This window comes from Lissotriton vulgaris, chromosome 7 (genome assembly GCF_964263255.1).
Source record: "Lissotriton vulgaris chromosome 7, aLisVul1.2, whole genome shotgun sequence".
Taxonomy (NCBI): Eukaryota; Metazoa; Chordata; class Amphibia; order Caudata; family Salamandridae; genus Lissotriton; species Lissotriton vulgaris.
This window is the reverse complement of record NC_141695.1, coordinates 1,726,922,292-1,726,929,834: the sequence shown is the minus strand read 5'-3', so window position 1 is coordinate 1,726,929,834 and position 7,543 is coordinate 1,726,922,292.

Below are 7,543 nucleotides of genomic sequence, written 5' to 3'. Positions count from 1 at the left end.
GAGGTGCGGGCAAAACTCGGTCAGGCTGTGGCTGAGGGCCGAGATGCAGCGAAATATTCAATACGGTGTGGTCTTGATACGACCGACTCGCTAGGCAGAGCTATGTCAACGACGGTGGCGATTCGTCGCCACGCCTGGCTGAGATCCGCCAATTTTTCGGCCGATGTCCAGAGTACATTGATGGACATGCCGTTTGATGGCTGTCACCTGTTCGGTGACAAGGCGGACCACGCGCTGGAACACTTCAAGGACTCCAGGGTCACGGCCAAGTCCTTGGGTCTCTCGACCCAGCGTCAGCAACCGGGTTCGTTTCGCCCCTTTCGTGGCCAAGGAAGGGGCGCCCCCACACGTGCTGCCAGCCACGCGCCGCAACAATCCTTTCAACGCGGTGGCGGCCGTGGAAACCGCCGTGGTGGCGGTCGGGGACAACGGCGGGGTCAGACCACACCCTCCCCCGCAGCATCTACCCCAAAATCCTCCTAGTCCGTGCTTTCGGCCCCATGTGACGCCAGTGGGTGGCAGGGTTCGCCATCACCACGCTCACTGGCGCACAATCACTTCGGACAGGTGGGTGCTGCAAATTGTCCGAAGGGGCTACTCCCTCCCCTTCGAGACCTCTCCTCCAGCCATGCCACCGCAGAACCGCCGTGTGTCGGGGGACCACTTGACACTTCTGCAGGAGGAAGTTACGGCCCTCTTGGCCAAGGGGGCCATCGAGCGCGTTCCTGGGCCAGAAGTAGGGCGTGGTTGTTATTCCCACTACTTTCTGGTGCCCAAGAAGGACAAGGGGGGCCTACGTCCTATCTTGGATCTAAGGAACGTCAACGGCTTCCTCCGGAAGGAGAAGTTCAAGATGTTGACATTAGCTCAGGTCTTGGCTGCTCTAGACCCGCAAGACTGGATGGTAGCGTTGGACTTCCAGGACGCCTATTTTCACATCCCCGTCCTGCCGGCCCACCGGCGTTACCTGCGGTTCACGGTAGGCCTGGAGCACTTTCAGTTTATCGTGCTCCCCTTCGGCCTTACCAGCGCCCCACGGGTGTTCACAAAGGTGATGGCGGTGGTCGCAGCCCATCTGCGCAGGTTAGGGGTTTCAGTCTTCCCCTACCTAGACGACTGGTTGTTGAAGGCGGGCTCGCCCCAGACAGTCGTCCACCACCTTCAGATGACGGCAGACCTCTTGCACGACCTGGGGTTCTCCATCAATGTGCCGAAATCACACCTGTGTCCCTCTCAAAAGCTCCTTTTCATCGGAGCGGTTCTGGACTCGGCGCAGTTTCGGGTTTATCCTCCGGAACGGCGGGTTCGGGATATTCAGGCTTTGATTCCCATCTTTCAGCCGCTATCCCGAGTTTCGGTCAGGTTGACGCTGCGGCTGCTGGGACTGATGGCTTCCTGCATCCTTCTGGTGCATCACGCCCGGTGGCGGATGCGGGCTCTGCAGTGGGACCTGAAGTTTCAGTGGGCCCAGCATCAGGGCAACTTGTCCGACCACGTCTTGATCTCGGAGGGCACTGCGAGACAACTGCAGTGGTGGCTTACGGACCGCGATTGGGTCAGGGGCAAGTCCCTCTCCCTTCCCCAACCGGAGCACGTTGTCGTGACGGACGCGTCCCTCCAGGGCTGGGGTGGCCACTTGGGAGAGGCAGAGATCAGAGGCATCTGGTCTCCGGCGGAGTCCCGGCTCCATATCAACCTGTTGGAGCTGCGGGCGATTCGTCTGGCACTGAAGGCATTCCTCCCCTTTGTCAACGGGAGTGTAGTGCAGGTGTTCACCGACAACACCACCGCCATGTGGTACTGCAACAAACAGGGCGGAGTGGGGTCGTGGACCCTTTGCCAGGAGGCTCTGCGCCTCTGGCAATGGCTGGAACGTCAGGGCGTGACTCTGACGGTTCAACACCTGGCAGGTTCTCTGAACGCCAGGGCGGACGAACTCAGCCGTCGGTGCTCGATGGATCACGAATGGCGTCTGAACTCGGACGTGGCGCAAGGCATCTTTCTGCAATGGGGAGAGCCTTGGTTAGATCTATTCGCCACAGAAGAGAACGCGCAATGTCATCAGTTCTGCGCGTTGGAGTTTCCAAGACGGCACTCGCACGGCGACGCCTTTCGGCGCGAGTGGAGTTGCGGTCTGTTATACGCCTTTCCGCCTATACCACTTCTGCCCAGAGTGCTGAAGAAGATCAGGCGCGACCGGGCCCAAGTTATCCTTGTGGCTCCGGACTGGGCTCGAAGGTACAGGTATCCCGAGCTACTCAGCATGTCAGTCGGTCCCCCGATCCGCCTGCCCCTTCAGGAGGACCTTCTGTCGCAGCAGCAGGGGACGGTCCTCCACCCGAACCTGTCCAGTCTCCACCTCCATGCTTGGAGATTGAGCGGCGGCAGTTGAGGCCATTTGACTTGCCTCCTGAAGTCTGTGATGTTATTCTGGCAGCCAGGCGTCCCTCCACTAAGTCGGTATACGCCTGTCGGTGGAACAGATTTGTGGCATGGTGCACAGCAAAGGCTGTGGATCCTCTCTCTGCCCCTCTTTCGGAGGTTCTTCTGTTTCTTCTTTCTCTTGCCCAGCAGGGCTCTGCTCTGGGCACTATCAAGGGCTACCTTTCTGCCCTTTCAGCCTTTTTGAGGCTTCCTGATCAGCCTTCTTTGTTCAAATCCCCGATTGTAACTCGGTTCTTAAAAGGCATCACTCACATGTTTCCACCTGTTCCGTTTGTGATGCCTCAGTGGGATTTGAACTTGGTTCTGACTTTCCTGATGTGTGCTCCCTTTGAGCCCCTTCATTCTTGTGCTCTCCGTCTCCTGACTTTAAAGACGGCTTTCCTGGTTGCCATCACCTCTGCCAGGAGGGTGAGTGAGCTCCAGGCTCTTTCTGTCCAACCTCCTTTCCTGTCCATTCATCCTGACAAGGTGGTTCTGAGGACTAGACCTTCTTTCCTGCCCAAGGTTGTTTCGGCCTTTCACATCGGGCAGTCCATCACCCTCCCTTCCTTCTTCCCGCCTCCGCATCCTTCAAAGGATGAAGAGCGGCTCCATCGTCTGGACCCAAAACGTGCGCTTTCATTCTATATGGATCGCACACGCCAGTTCCGGGTGGATGACCAACTGTTTGTTGGCTACGTGGGTGCGAAGAAGGGACGGGCGGTTTGTAAACGAACCATCTCTCGATGGGTCGTCCTCTGCATCAAAGCGTGCTACTCTTTGGCTCGGAAGGAGCCTCCTGTTGGGCTGAGGGCCCATTCCACTCGGGCCACGGCGGCTACTACTGCCCTGGGCCGGGGAGTCCCCTTGCAGGACATTTGCCAAGCGGCTACGTGGGCCTCGCTGCACACCTTTGCGAGGCACTACTGTCTGGACAGTCAAATCCGGAGGGATGGCTTCTTTGGCCGTTCTGTCCTCCAGGACTTTCTGGTGTAGTTTTGTATTGGTTCGCAGACCCACCACCGGGGTTGGTATTGCTGGGGTATGTATTCTAAGGTAAGGAATCTAACACTAACGTGTTTCTTTCAGATGAACAAGTGTTAGATTCCTTACCGAACCCACCCATCCTCCCCGTTCTGCGAACTGATACCTAGGGTTGAGGTCATCCCTTTCAGGGCCCTAGTTTTACATGGCACCAGTGTTGGTTCTCTCATGGCTCTGCGTCTTCTGGCGCGGAAATGCTGTGTGCAAAGAACTGACGTCAGCGCGCGGAGGCGGCGTCTATATACTCCAGCGACGTCATCACGGCGCACGACGCCAACGACGGACGCGGAGCCGCAGGGGACGCCTGCAGACGACGCCTACCGACGCGCAGGGGTACTGCTACGCAAAAGTTTCCGGATCCAGACTGACGCCTGGGGATATTCTAAGGTAAGGAATCTAACACTAACTAATGTTTCTTACAGATATATCGTTACCGAAGGTAAGTAACTTGTTCAACAGGACCCAGGCTTGGTTTCTGCCCATGACGTTCACTGATGCCTGGATCCACACCCAACATTCTTGTTAACTCTGTCTCTATCTAATGAGGAGTAAGCTGAATAAGAGGTCTTCTTCCTCTTCACAACTTGTTTCTGATCATCACCAGCTTTGTTGGGGCTGTTCGTCTACATATCAGTCAGTGACAACCACTGACAGAAATGTAGACACAGCCCCCAAATATGGAGTAGAGGACCAAATGGTAAGGATTACTCACACTGATCTTGGCCGGCTGTTGTAACTGTGCAACCAGCTCCGCGTTTCACCTAGTTCCCTGACCTGGGACCTTGGATTGTTTAGACTGGGAGTCCTCATATACCCACTCGTCTTTTCCTTTTAGATAAAGGTGCCAATTAAAATTGTTGAATATAATACATTTGGAGGACGGAAGCATTTCTGTATTCCATACTCTTCTTACTAGGTGGCTCCTTTTCTAAACAGAAACAGTATTAACCCCTTGGATGCGTCGGACGGTGGGCGGGTGCAGAGGACGGCCAGGGGCCGTCCGAACCACGCCCACCTTTTATTTCGCCCGCACCGCGGCGGAATTTCCGCCGCAGTTATAGGGTTAAAGATCCAATTTGCGGCTGAAGTCCTTTTGATAAGGACAAAACACGTCGACTGTGTCTCAATCACCCTGGTCAGGTTTTAAAAAGACTTCATTGAAAATAAAGGAAGACATTTGGAAGAATACTTGTGGACATGGATTTTATAAAATTCTTTGCCTAAGCCTTTGTGTGGTGCACCTGTGTTATATTCCTGCATTGGAATTACATTGTGACAGTGGGTGTTTGTCAGTGTGCACATACGTTTCTAGGTAGTTCCAGATTATATATATATATATATATATATATATATATATATATATATATATATATATACATATATATATATATATATATATACACATACATTAGGGATAGCAAGTTAGGTGCTGAGGTCTATTGGGTTCCACTGTCAAGCCTCTTTTGACTTCGAAACTAAACCTGTTACTGACATTATAAATTAGAAGAAAAGCACATGTAGGAACACCACACCCGGTGTAACCCTGGAAAGGGGAGAAGTCCTCCACCCTATGAAGGCTGGTAAGAGCCTAAACAAGGGGAAACAAAATGTCCCTGACAAACCTCGTACAACAGCAGAGTTAAGACTCCACACCACCATGACTTTCTCTGAACCGGTATAAAGCAGAGTAAGCATGCCCACAAAAAGGGAGGTGCCATCAAAGGGCATGTCAATTAAAGTAGTTTGCAGAGACTCCGGCAACCTGAAAGTACACAACCATGCACGCTGACGTAGAGCTACGGAAAAGGCCATAGCCCGACCTACCGAATCAGTGGTATCCATACCACAGCGGGTGTGGCAGCATGTTGCCCATCTCGTACCAATGGAGCAAGAGCATTCCGGGCTTCCGCCGGAAGGGAGGGCAAGAGGCACTCCACTGAGTCCCTCAAGGCGTGGGAGAAACAGGCGAAGACACAAGAAGTGTTCAGAGATCGCAAGCAGAGCTTTAAGAAGAGAAAATACGCCTACCACAAGCGTCAAGTCTCCTGGCCTCTGTTTCCGAAGGGACAGGAGGGATAAAGTCAATATTATGAGTGGCGAAAGCAGCCTGTTCCACAAAGCTCTGATTAGATGGATGTCTAACGAGACAGGACGGATCCTCCGGGGCTTGCCGATGCCTGTGAGAAATAGCGCAATCCCCAGAGAGCCTCATTTCAGGTTTAGACCAAGAAACCAACAAGATATCAAAAAGACATTCACTGTTAAGTAAGGTCAGGCTTTGTGTTTGACTGTAAGGATGTAGAATGCCAAGTAAAGGGTCTGTTGACAATTCCACAGAAGGAAGTTGTAAATTCAGTACAACCAAAACTCGGTTGAGCATGTCCACCAGAGCTAAACTCGCCTCTGTAGCCAAACCAGGCTAGGGAAGATTTTAAGCCACTGGTGTCACCCAAGTCAAGTAATCAGTTGGAAAGCACATGGGGTGGAACCGTGTCCGAAGTGGGATGGGGACATACCACACCTTCCTTAGTACCTCCACAACCAAGGTCCTCATAAGGATAAAGTGGAGGCAGAGTTCTAGAGAGCAGAGGTTAAAGAGTCTGAGAAGGTCGACTCCATCCGCGCCGCATCAGATGCCGTAACTGATGCCGGTTGACGCCTCGACATCGGAAGAAGCATCAACAGCAATACCATCGGAACCGGCAGACAAGAGCCAGATGCAGACAACGGAGTTGGCAGACCAGAAGCAGGATCAGAAGGTGGTAACCTCAATATCCTATGCACCAATGTCGCTATGGTGTCAGAAACCGAAAGCCGACCTGAATCAGAGGGAGAACCCACTGGCGGGGACACACGCACAACCTCATGCACCTCTGTGGGGCTCAAGAGCACGCCAGAGGAAGGTGACAGCCAAAAAATACAATGAAGAGATTGATATATTCTCATCTGGGTAAAAGTCGCCTGGTGGAGAAGCGTGGGGCAGACTCATGCCCCAATACTTCAACAGAATAGCGAGGAACAACGGTAGGTGACGAAGGCAGGAGGCGCCTCGACTTCGACTGCCTATGGCGAGACTTACCTTCGGATGTTGAAAGTGAATGAGTCTCATGGGAACAGCCCCTAGAGCGGTCGGTCTGCAGAGTGCATAGGAGACTGAGGACGACAAGAAGACTTCAATGAATGACATCCGTGCCGCAAGGAGATTCATGCGACTTTCTCTTTGCCCCTTCGGTCGGAGCAAATTACGAGAGTCTCACTCGTTAGAGTTATGGTGCTCACCTACACACCACATGCAAACCGAGTGATGGTCTGTGGCGGACATTTGTCGTCCACAGGAGTCACAAGGCTTGAACCTTGAGGACATTGAAAAAGGGTAGAACATGGCACATTGCCCGTCGTCGAAAAAACGTCGAGTAGGCCGAAAAACGCCCGGTGGAACTGCAGTGTGTATCCGCGTTGCTAGTTTGGAAAAGAAGTGCATTGAGGGAGGCCTTATATGGGCTTCGTTGACATCACATTCGGGAGACGACGTCGCTACGAAGTCGTTTGATGCCCTCTACCGATGCACAGAGGTACTGCTGAAAAAATTTCTGGATCCAGTCTGGCACCTGGGGAGGATTCTAAGATAATGAATCTGCAGCTAGATGTCTCTATCAGATTGACGTGGCAGCCAGCCAATAGTAAGTAATGGGCGGGCTCTAAGCCTTTTTTAAGACTTTCTTTTCCCATTTACAAGAGCTTTAGAAGCGCTGTCCAGACAAAACATAAAATGGAGCTTTGAGCTTGTAGGCCACCCTGTCCCTCCTCTGGACTTGCTCAAGTTCCACCCATTCTGGTTGCTTTTGCATCCTTTCAACACCAGCAGAAAAGAATGGGAATAATATCCCGGTGATAAAAAATAGTCTGCAACCAGCTCTTATGTGGCTTGCCTGCATCACAAATAGTCAGACACAAATTGGAAGCATGGTTGGAGCTGGTTAACCGCCGCATGGGTGAATTAGTTTAGGACGTAGAATTTTTATTTTTTTTTTGTAAATCTTTTTATTGAGAATAAAAACAAACAAGGCAATAACCA